The following is a 12403-nucleotide window of genomic DNA, read 5'->3' as shown; positions in this document are numbered from 1 at the left end:
CATTAAATATACAAACAAACCAAGCACTGTAAAAGTGATAGGCAAACGTTGATATAAATAGACATTTGGTGATATCTCATGGGCCAGAAAATAGGACTGCCGACTATCAACAAGATGGTTGAAGGTTCACTCCATGTTTCAGGATGAATGCTAGTCTAGCCGCTTTGAAGATCTGTGATACAGCGAAATATGATATGGATTATGTTTTGTCGTTGAATAAATCACATTTTATTAACTACATTGCCTGTCACGAGAAAGTTTGATCGCATATTCGCCCCAAAACGTGCAGATCGAATGGGCGCCTTTGTAGAAAATCCGTGTGTATTTATAATCAATCTATGGTCTTTATGGTCATTGTTTCTTCCTATTTCTACGATCCAAACATTCTTCATTCTTTCTAATCATCAGTCCGTCTTTCCATTTTCCAGTGATTTCCATTGTCCAGTATAATTCTTCTCTTCTATTACTATGCACAACCGATTCTTATCCCATGGTCACTGTCTGCCCAAAGATATGAAACTCTTCCAATACGCCTTTATCTTCTTAAGTTCTATTTGACACTTCCATCTTCAGTGAAGAATTCTTAGATAATTCCTCCTATTTTTCCTCTGGCGGCATTCGGCCAAGAAAAGTGCATGGGAATAACTGCCTGCTTCTCAAAAGATCTGGAGATGTGGAATTGCATAAGCGTGCATCTGTTTGTTGGGTAAAACATCCCCCTGTCCTCTGTCCGTTTCTCCTCTATCTTTATATTATAAGAAACCTGAGCGAATCGAGCTAAGGTTTGTTCCTTACGTATTTAATCACGCAAAATACATGCTAATATATTCCTCAATTTCAAGATTAAGTTATGTTTGAAAAAATTCCACTTGTGTGTGTGTCTGTGTGTGTGTGTCTGTGTGTGTCTGTGTGTGCGAACGCGTGTGTGTATGGTGTAGCTGTGATGCAGTGAAAGTTAAATTAAAATAATTTGCCAAAAATTATTTATATTATATAAATATGGGGTTTATTCAAAAGATCAAGTTTTACCATTTATAATTTAAATAAAATTTCGGCTGGCGCATATATGGCGTTATGTAGACTATATTTCGACAATAACCCGTCGAATATTGTCTTCCAAGTAGTATATTGTGTCTGGTTTGTCAGCGTAGACATGGGACTTTACATAGCCCATAAGAAAATAATCAATAGAGTTTAATTGCTTGAACGAGGTGACCAGTTTACATGTCCGTTTCTTGAAATTATTCGTTTCTCTTAATAAATCGATTATATCATTTTCAATTTACAAACGCGACTTGGATTGCAGTCTTTTCATGATAAATTGCAAAAACGAAGCTCTACGCAAAATAACGGATAGTCGCCAAATTTGCAATTAAAGGAAATAGAGTTGTCAATTTAAAGTTATCCGCCTTTCAAGACCACCATATATATATATATATATATATATATATATATATATATATATATATATATATATATATATATATATATATATATATCCGCAGACTTGTGTTGTGTAGCCTTTACGGATCATAAATGGTGACTACATTCAGCGAGATTTGAATACTTGACCTATGTGATTGTCATGCAGTACTCTAGCACCTAACCCACAAACTACTACTATTACTACTACTATTATTATTATTATTATTAGTAGTAGTAGTAGTACATGTATGTCTATGGATGACTTTTATGAATGTAATAATATATATATATATATATATATATATATATACATATATACATATATATGTATAGTTTGGAAGCTTCTTTAACATTGAAAACTATATGATTTTTTTAATTTAAGTTTTAGTCCGTCGTAGTGAAATTATTGTCAGTAAGTTATTTAATCTCTTGCAATCGTTGAATCACCTTGCTTTCTCGAACTCACAATAGTCTAATTTTTCAGGGACCATATGTTATATCACTGTTTCGAGGATTAAATAAATAGTATATTAAATCATGCCCTCCCCCCTGTTGATGTAAAAATATATATAACGTAGCATTTACATGCAAACAAGAGGAAAGAAACAAATAAAAATCCGTGTCGATATTTTTGTCTTTTTAACATAAGTTTTTATTACCGTTATTTGAAAATGTCTCTCACTGACACATGTTCATTTTACCAGTCTGCGTTTCTCCTCCTTCTGTTTGCATGCCGGCCAAAGATGGCTCATCATCGTCCATTTTCTTCGACGTTCACTTTGCTTCTGTCTAGCACGTGGTGTATTTTTATCTCCTTTTTTTATTTCTCTTTCCGCGCACACTTCTTTATTTGTATGTGGTTTTTCGATTACTGCTGCTGGCCATCCTTAGTTGAAGATACTTTCCCATGCGCTTATATCAACTCTGCTACAGTGAGGAAACATCACCCCCTTGAACAAGAATGTTTTGGATATTGGATTCAGTTGTTTTGCTCAGATTAATTAGGCTAACCAATTTATGTTATCAAATCTTTTTCTTATCTGTGTTATTCATCCTTATCTCCAATATATATATATATATATATATATATATATATATATATATATATATATATATATATATATATATATATATAAAGGTTTAATGCCAGATCAAGGATAACTTTGTGGCTGCATTCAAATCCCGCGGCTGCAGTCATTATAACTTCCTACTTCGATGAGAACTTCAAAATACAAGTATCTGTGTCGCATAGGTGACGGACAACGCCGTAAAATATCGGATTCGAGCAAAACCAGATGCAAATCGGATTGCTGGTGATGACGTCAACCCTACATTCCGATCGAAGAATCGAGATTAGGAAACAATGAAAGAGATATTTAATTCTAGATTGAAATTGCTAAAAGAACAACGTATAATAAAAGAATAATATAAAAATAATGAACAGTAATTCCAACCAACAAATTCTTATTATAAAAGCAAGTCAAAGCAAAGACCATGAGAAAGAGAGAGAGAGAGAGAGAGAGAGAGAGAGAGAGAGAGAGAGAGAGAGAGAGAGAGAGAGAGAGAGGCTAGCGACATATTTCTACCGTGGCCCGGCCGACCAACTACACCATCGCCCCATACTGGCTCGAACTACGGCCACCGAGAGTAAGAAGAAGGACTGTTAACTGAAAATGTCTGCAGGCAATGTAGGTAAGATTTGTCAGACTATCAGTACTATATGAGGGCCATTTGAAAAAGAGTAATAAAACATTTTTAAAAAGAAAAAAGAACACAGTTCGATTACTACTTAAACTGAACTTTATTCAATATCAAATACAAACATTATCTATGTAAAATTAAGTAATTTTAAAGCAATATACAATTTAATACTGATAAAACTGAATTATGAATTTAGGAACAAACAATTAAAGAAACATTAAACAAATATTTTTGGCCTGCGGAACAAGATCACAGTGTAGTATCTGTTTTTATGCTACACTTTACCTTTTCAGTCTTCGGTCGGTGGAGGAGAAATCTTTCATGACTGAGATTATTTTTGTTCATATCCAGAGTGCCCCTTATTGGGAAGCTGGATTTTCTCCACGAGATTATATGTTGAAATATTTAAATAACTATTACTTTAAATACAGAAATTATATTTGAAGTTTTGGTTTTCGGTTCTTCTATGTCCATTTTCCCCCCATGTTTTTCATCAAAATGTGTAGCGTATTAGTTGTCTCACAAACCATCATCAGTGATTACTCACTGGCAGTAACCTGTGGTGTTCCCTGGAGACCAAGTGACAAGTCTTCCCAGATTTCCAGTGTTCTCCACCGTTTGAACACTTGTGCAGATGATTGCATGTTATCGCAACAGCCGTTGTCACTGATTTCTCGTTGGCATCGGCCATTGGTGTTTCCTGGGGTTTGGGTGACAAAATGCCTCCCCAAGGTACCAGATTTGAACTGCAAACTTCCAGTGGAGATTTGGTCAGGACTCTCTCACCTCGGTCTTTCCATCCTCCCTGACAACACAACTAGTCAGTGTCATCTACACCTGTTTTTTTTATTATTATTACTATTATTATTATGATAATAAGGGTGCTTGTGCAGTGTACGCACGTGTATTTTAAATATTATTTTCAAGTTAAATTAAATTTTAGGTTTGTATTATTGTACACATAGATTCGAAAAAGTTGTCAAAAACAAATATATCACAAATAAATGTTATCAAAGGCAAGATAAGTTACTCTTCTACCTATCTGGGAAGGGTTTTAGTGGTTTTACTCACTTTAAAACGTGTAATCGCTTCGAAAATCATAAATGTTTATCAATATATTTTAAAAAGAAAAATATCGGCATGTTTATAACTTATCTTGCCTTTGATAACATTTATTTGTTATATATTTGTTTTTTGACAACTTTTTCGAATCTATGTGTACAGTAAAACAAACTCGTCATGTAAATTATTTACAGTTAAAATGTTATAAAAAAACAAAAAATTTAAGTTTTAAATATATTTCAAAGAAATGAATTACGCCCCGTGCTAAAATATTGATAATTCACCAATCGTAAAAAAAAACAAACACTACCGTGAAAAATGCTTGCTTTAAAAGGGTTTGTATTACTGTACACAGATTCGAAAAAGTTGTCAAAAAAACAAATATATAACAAATAAATGTTATGAAAGGCAAGATAAGTTACTTTTCTACCTAACTGGATATGTTTTCAGTGTTTTTATTTAATGTAACATGTTTATTCAGCTCGAAAAACATACTGTGTTTACCGATGTATTAGAAAATTCAAAATGGCGCCCGACTCTCTCTTTAACACGGTAAGTTTGGGAAAAGGTGCTATAAATATAAAACTAGACAAAATAATGTTAGAAACCCGCTCAATATATATTCCCGTGACATAGGTTGACATATATTCGGTAGTTTTTTAATAGTATTTTACCTAGTTTATTATTTATAACACCTTTTCCTGAACTTACCGTGTTAAAGAGAGAGTCGGGTGCCATTTTGAATTTTCCAATGTGTACAGTAATACAAACCCAAAAATTGTTTGTTTTGCAGTAAAAATAAATAAATAAATAAAATAAAATATTCAACTTTCTCCAATAAAAATAAAAGTTCAAACAAATTCACTTACGATATTTTGATTAAAATTATCCCAAATGTGCAATTATAATAATTATTTTCCGAATGGAGAATTGTTCTTTTTCTTTAGAACATACATGGACAATCGGTAATACATATTGGTAGCCATATTTTTTTTATGCCTGTTATCATGATCACGTGGTTGAATACCGGAAGCTGTCTATACCTACAACTTAATTAGGAAGTGACGTTACGCTGTCATATGCATCGGCCTTCTTTCTCGGTAGCCACGCTCGAACCCTCTTGCTTGTCAGATTATTATTTGTAAAATAAAAAAAATAAAAACTTTGTTGATTTAAGAAGTTATTGTTTGATTAGAAAAAAAAAAAAACTCCGGTCATCAGAGTGTATATACTTTGGCACGCATTTCCTAAAAATGAGTCTATAAAATATATAGACGACAATATAACATTTGTATAATAAAAAAAAAAAAAAATTATTAATTGTTTTTCTTTTTTATTAATAGCGTTGTATATAGATATAGTGTTGCAGTTTTCGGGTCATAATATATTCATTAGATAAGATTTCCAGTAAAATTAAATTTCTACAGTATTTTTTTTTCATTAAAAATCGTAAAATACTTAGGTAAAAGGACAGATTAGTTTACAAAACCCCCTCCTCCAGTGTTAACGATGAGTTTTTAAATATTATTATTATTTCAACACAATCTGTAAACTGCACAAGTACTTACGAGTCTCTCTCTCTCTCTCTTATATATATATATATATATATATATATATATATATATATATATATATATATATATATATATATTGGAGATAAGGATGAATAACACAGATAAGAAAAAAATTGATAACATAAATTGGTTAGCCTAATTAATCTGAGCAGTACATACTTTTACAGTTTACACACCGTGGTATTATATATATATATATATATATATATGTATATATATACATGTATATATATACATACATGTATATATATATATATATATATATATATATATATATATATATATATATATATATATATATAAAGATCGATGATGGTTTTCTCTGTATGTGTCAGTAATATTCTTCATTTGATATCCATTCTCTTCTTTTTTGTCTTTCCCTTCAGTTCGTGTCACATTCTTCTTTGAGGCTTTTGTGTTGGTTTTTCGAGTCCGATTCAACGACAGAAGTGCCGCCACCTTTACCTTCGCATCACTCAACAACAAAAGAACCGGACGCCACAACAACAACAACAACTACTACAATAACAACAACAATGGACACATGGCGGCGGCGATGACGAGGCTAAAAACAAAACTAACATAAAAGATGGGACAAGTGTTTAAAAGAAAAGCAATATCGAAGAAAAGAAAAAATGAGAATAAAGATGAAGAGAATTTTTTTTTTTATATATATTTTCCGTAAGGAAGTCTTTATTTCTATCTATCTGTCGATCTATTCTGCTTCGCTATTTTTTCTATGCTCCTGCATGTCTGTCTGTCTGTCTGCCTTCCCCCTTATATTGTTTTCTCCCCCTCTCTCGATCTCTACGTATTAATAACTATTATGTTACAGATTTTCTTGGGAGAAAGATGGACTATATGGATTACTTTTCTAATCTTAGATGTTATTTTGACAACATTTAATATAATCTCCGGTCTTCTTTATGTGCATCTTGTAAAACCTGGCAATCTTTGTTGAATTTGGGCATTTAGTACGAAAATTGTATTTACTAATAGTATATTTGCTCTCGTTCCGGCAGCCATTACCGGGTGGAAGTCTTCATAATTTGTAATTGTAATCTTCATCATGCCTGCATTGAAAATTAGACAAGCAATCTTCAGAAGACTATAGACTATAATTGATTAACGTAGTACGTGTATTCGTAGCACCACGTGTCCTTCGGAGGAGGGACTCTAATATAAATGTTAAGAACCTTAAACATTCTGTTTTTTTGTCGCGTAGTTTTAACATTGACACTGCTTATCTATCTATCTATCTATCTATCTATCTATCTATCTATCTCTATTTTATAAAAGGCACTTTGTGTATGTGGGTGCGAGTTCGTTCATTATGGACTCCTAAGCGGCTGGCCCAATTATTTTGAAATTTCACACAAATGCACTTTATGTATCTGGCAGTGCTCTTAGATAGATTGCGGATCCGAATGTCTTAGATAATTATGAATGATTAATAATCGAAAAGATTCGATGAAAGAAAGAACAGGCGATTTTGACCAAAGTTAAAACTTTATAAAGCATAATAAAACACCTGCATCTGAGAAAACTTTTACCGCACAAGAAGAAATGGTCAGCATCTAAAATAAGGAATAAGTTCTTTGGCATAACAGAGGCTCGTTCGAAATGAATTTTACTGTTTAGAGCACAATTTTACCATGATAATTGACTTTTGCATTTTTAACTTAAATTATCATCGCACACGCAGAAAGGCACAACGTATAAAATCAACAGTAGGTTCTTTTATATGGCAGGTGTGCGTCCGAGATGAATGCTTCTGTTTAAAACACAATTGAAGCATAATATTTTGCTTTTGTATTTAAAACTTTAATTAAAGCCGTCATGTAAAGGTAATTTGATAAAATCAACCGTGCGTTCTCTACAGTGAAATGTAGACTACAATGTATTGTGGACTATATCACTGCGGGGAGACACGCGAAGCTTCCCCCCAATGCATCTCCGTAGGTCCCCAACTAGAGCAGGCAATCAATCGATTTGATTTCTTTAAAATATTTTATTGTGCATCTCAGTTATTTTGTATGTATTTTCCAATTTCAATTTATGAGTAATGATTACTATATTGTACTAAATTCTATGTGCGGTCCATCGTCGCTCAACATATATGCCTTTTTTATATATCTTTAATTTCCCACCAAATGTAATAGTCGTTCAGTTTCTAAGAGCAGACATGTAATGTTGTCTGGGAATCAACACGTGGTAGCATCAGTTGGAAAGCAGACAAAAATAGAAAATAACTTCAACTCGCTTTTTTGTTGTTGTTGTTGTTGTTGTACAACGGCATTTATTTACTCATCTTCTCGTTACCGCTGTGATGTCCCTCACGTAATCGTCTTTTTGCACGTGCTCTCAAACGTTATCCCCGTCTCTAACGTAATTGTTCCTCTTACAATATCTTTTTTTAAAGCCTTTATTTTTCCCTACTGGTGACGTCATTTCGCGCTATGTTACAGACATTTGCTCCTGTCTTTCTCTTCATGGTCAACTTATATCCAACTTTTCAATATCTTCATCCATTACTGCTTGTTCTTCTCACTCTATTTTTAGTGGTAGGCATGCCCTGCATTTATATATTTCCCAACACTTAAATGTAATTGCATACACACTGTTCTTATGATTGTTTTATGCTAGGAGACTTTACTAGCACGAGATGCTTTCGCTCCTGGATACTGTTCTGGTGTCATATGGATTACATATTTTCTGACATTTTCAGACAAAAAATTGTAGACATAGTGTGGTGAGTATGCGACCATACCTTTCAACTGGCAATATACGCCTGCTAGTATCCGAATTTTATGGCACATAAAACAGTGTAAATAAAAGTCAATCTGTATCTATAAATATATTAAAAAAAAACTATTAGAATTAGAATTATATGCGTTTTATTTTGTCTTATCTCTTACAAAGGAAACTAATTAACAGAAAACATAGCGTTATACAATACGGCAAAGTTGAAGGTCCGTACGAAACAACACAGGGTAACATTACTTAGACTTGGCAACTTTCGCGTCCCGTGACGCATGAATTAATAAAACTATACTATCGTTTTTGATCTAAAGATAATAAGTCTCTTAAGCTTCTTCCCATTACAATAAAATCATTCTCGATTTTCTACTTCATTTTAGTCTTTCGATATCCTATTAAAGCACTTGGTTGCAATTCTCTCTCGGACCCATCTTAGGGTATATTATTTACTGTGAATCGGTGTTTGTTGAAGTATACATGTTAAGGGAATAAAAGTGCTATGAGTTCATCGGAGCACATTCCATTCAAGTACTTGTAAAACAGACACAGGGATGCAAATTGCAGCGATGGGACAGAGGCTTTCCCTTTTCTTACGTTTTATGTACTATTTGTATTTTTGCAATAATTATTTGTTTATTTCCTTTCATTCTTTCGTGTGTAGTGTTTTCTGGTTTCCTCTGTTTTCTTTTCTTTAGTTCTGTTATGCTTTTAATCTTTCTTTCCTTCTTTCTTTCTCTCCTTTTCAATTTGCCATTTTTTTACAATTGTTTCCATCGACCTTTGTCTGTCCCTTGCTTCTCTTCTTTTCCTCCTCTATGATAACATTACTTATAACCAGAAAGAAAGGTAGATAGATAAATAGAGAGATAGATAGAGAAAGAAAGACAAAGAGAAAGAGTGCGACTAATCTTTTTTATTTCCACATATTTCCTGTTTTCTGACATCACTTCCTATGAAACCAGGTCGGCATCAATTTTTGAGGTTACTATAAAACAAACCGCAATATATTTTTGTTTATTTCTCCCTTTCTTTTCTTTTCTTTATTTTTTTATTCACTTAATTATTTTCTTGACTTAATTTCCCATTTATACATTAATTTTTAGTCGCCTGCAAGCGACTCTATAAGTCACTTCGTCGGTCCGTCGCCCGGTCGGTCGGTCTGTCGGTCGGTCAGTCAGTTTGTAACACTTTTGTGCTTGGCCTTTTTGGTTAAGATCAAAGGTCTGTTGTAAATAATGCTGTTCTTAGCTTTTCAAACTTTGGTTGGCCTTTTGGCCAAGATCAAAGTGTTGTAATTGGAATTTTACTTTTAATTTATTTTGATTTTACATTGAATTATCTTGATTGTAATTTTCATTTTCACGAAATAAATTATATATGAAGATCAAAGTGTAGTATCTGTTCCGGCAGATACTGCAAGGAAAGACGATATGTGGGGGCAACCACACATATAAGACCTTGGTCAATGTAGGGGCAACCCTTCATACCAATTGTCACTATCCAGCTCCCCTACTCCTCGGGGAGTTGGTCCCCATTTCCCCTTCACTCCTCACTTTAAAAATCGGCCTTGTGCCTAATTTGCTCAGGCAAATAAATACCCCTTTTCTTTGACTTTTGGCCAAGATCAAAGTGTAGTATATGTTCTGGCAGATACTGCAAGCAAAGACCATATGTGGGGACAACCCCACATATAAGACCTTGGTCAATGTAGGGGCAACCATTCATATCAATTGTCACTATCCAGCTCCCCTACTCCCCAGGGAGTTGGTCCCCATTTCCCCTTCCCTCTTCACATTAAAAATCGGCCTTGTGCCTAATTTGTCCGGTGGGTGAGCAAATAAATACCCTTTTTCTTGGCCTTTTGGCCAAGATCAAAGTGTAGTATCTGTACTTATGTTTGTAACTTTGTGATATAAAGTGGGGGATCACTTTTCTGTATCAATTTAGTGTAAAATGATTACCCACTTTAAAGCAGTCAGTCTCACAGCCATTCAAGTCATTCTCCAGATCATTCAAGTGGTTTTTGTAGGATTCTATTTATTTTTTTAAGCATTCAAGTCATTCTCAAGGTCATTCAAAGCATCCATAAGTTCATTAAAATCATTCTAAGTCATTTACTTTTTATTTATTTAAGTCATTTCAGCCCATTTTTCGCTCATTTTAGTCTATTTTTAAGAATTCCATGTCAATCCTACATTCACGCATTCATTTATTACTCGAGATCAAGCGACTAATGGCTATCGGACTTGTTTTTTTACCATCTACTTTTTAAAATTCCTTTTACAATTCCCGTTTAATTTCAGAAACTATTAAATTTTCAGTTTTGTTTCGTTTATCAATAATCTGTATCTTTCGTATCTCTACATTATTCATCTTCCACTCTTTGTTTTTCATTTTTATTCATTAATATCATTTTCCATTCGTTTTCCTTTGTCTTTTTCTCCTGCATTCGCATATTCTTTTCATTATCCAACGACGCTATTTAAGTTGATTCAGATCGCATTAATGTTTATGCAATGGACCTGGCATCCATTTACGTCGTAATTCACATAAAGATTAAAAAAAATGGGAATGATATGTAGTTTAAGAAGAAGAAAGATTTATAGACAAATAGAAAAATAAAACAAAAAACTACGATGTTAGGAGAATGAAAGCGAGGCAACGAAAGACGAAACCGAGGCTAAGACGGATGAAATCGAGGCTAAGAAAAATGAATAACTCCACTAAGAGAGAAAATATTGCTCGTGACAATGAGAATTGCTATCATTATTAATAAATATTGTTGTTCCACAAATACAATGCGATAGAACAAGGAAGAAGGAGAGAAAAGGAATTACGATCAAATAAAAGATAAAGAAAAACACCAGACTAGTTACCGCCACTAGCAACAATTTCCCCATTTTCTATATGTGCCAAAATCTAAACACAGATTCCATGAACAAATCTTCTTTCCTAGAAATGCCCGCCCGTGAAACTCCTCGGCCTGCTTTCCAGTTGACTATAATATGGTAGCCTTCAAGTCTAATGTAAACAAGTTTTTGTTGCATCGTCTCCTTCAATAACCCAAATTATAGTCAGTTTTCACCATTAAAGATTATTTCACGACTATATGACATTCCTAAACTCTTATCCTCGAGTGGTCTTCGGGCCTTGATAAATGATGACTCCCTTGTAAAATATATCGATGAGATATAGTCTGAGAATTTGACTATGAAGTGTAAAATAATAAAGTAATAACGAGACTGTAATAATACTCGTGATTTATCTATTTAACTAATGCGAAATATAATTGCAATGGTGCACACACGTTGTTTAAATAAGGACCAAGTTTCGTTCGTTTTCTTAATATTTTTACAGCATATCAAAACGTTTACGTTTGTTAAACATCGAACAGCATTGAATATTGTAAACGATTTTATTGGATAAGCTTGATAAAACCGCCGTTTCTATTTCAACAGTAAATGGGAAACTACGAATTCATGCATTTAGCAACCCAATAGTACTTACGGGAGTTTGCTAACGCGTGGGCAGCACTCTCCTTTTATGGCGACTGCATTCTTTCTTTCGAGTGATAGACTATAGCCACCCATTGTAAGAGTGCCTGCGCATATAATAGCGAAACAAGGGTTGCTCAATCACCAACCATACCTTTCCTGAGTCGGCATTGCTTCATTCCAGTGACAAAGAGAAATCCAGGACGATTGAAATAAATCCGAGATCACATACATCACCCAGTATTCCCAAATTGTCAATCATTTTAATACTGACTAGGTTTATCGTAATTTAACTTCGGTGATCTAACAGAAACCGGTGTTTCGATGTGATTATCCCGTCCATATGCACCCTTTTATATGTATTCAAGTACAATCATTTACAAATGA

The 12403-nt window shown here is 33.6% G+C and overlaps 1 long non-coding RNA gene and 1 pseudogene across 1 annotated transcript in view; both read left to right on the top strand.

The window, feature by feature from the left end:
* Window positions 1-6428, top strand: part of LOC145296261 (uncharacterized) — a 73449-nt gene extending 67021 nt beyond the window's left edge. Inside the window, exon 2 of the long non-coding RNA XR_013869985.1 lies at window positions 6149-6428. This is a non-coding gene — a long non-coding RNA (uncharacterized LOC145296261). The remainder of the gene's footprint in view (window positions 1-6148) is intronic.
* A 3939-nt stretch (window positions 6429-10367) lies between these two features.
* On the top strand, window positions 10368-10488 carry LOC145296409 (U2 spliceosomal RNA; annotated as a pseudogene).
* Window positions 10489-12403: the final 1915 nt, after the last annotated feature.

The sequence above is a fragment of the Euprymna scolopes genome, chromosome 16 (genome assembly GCF_053919585.1).
Source record: "Euprymna scolopes isolate OS-2025 chromosome 16, ASM5391958v1, whole genome shotgun sequence".
Lineage (NCBI taxonomy): Eukaryota > Metazoa > Mollusca > Cephalopoda > Sepiida > Sepiolidae > Euprymna > Euprymna scolopes.
This window is presented reverse-complemented; position numbering and strand designations above follow the sequence as displayed.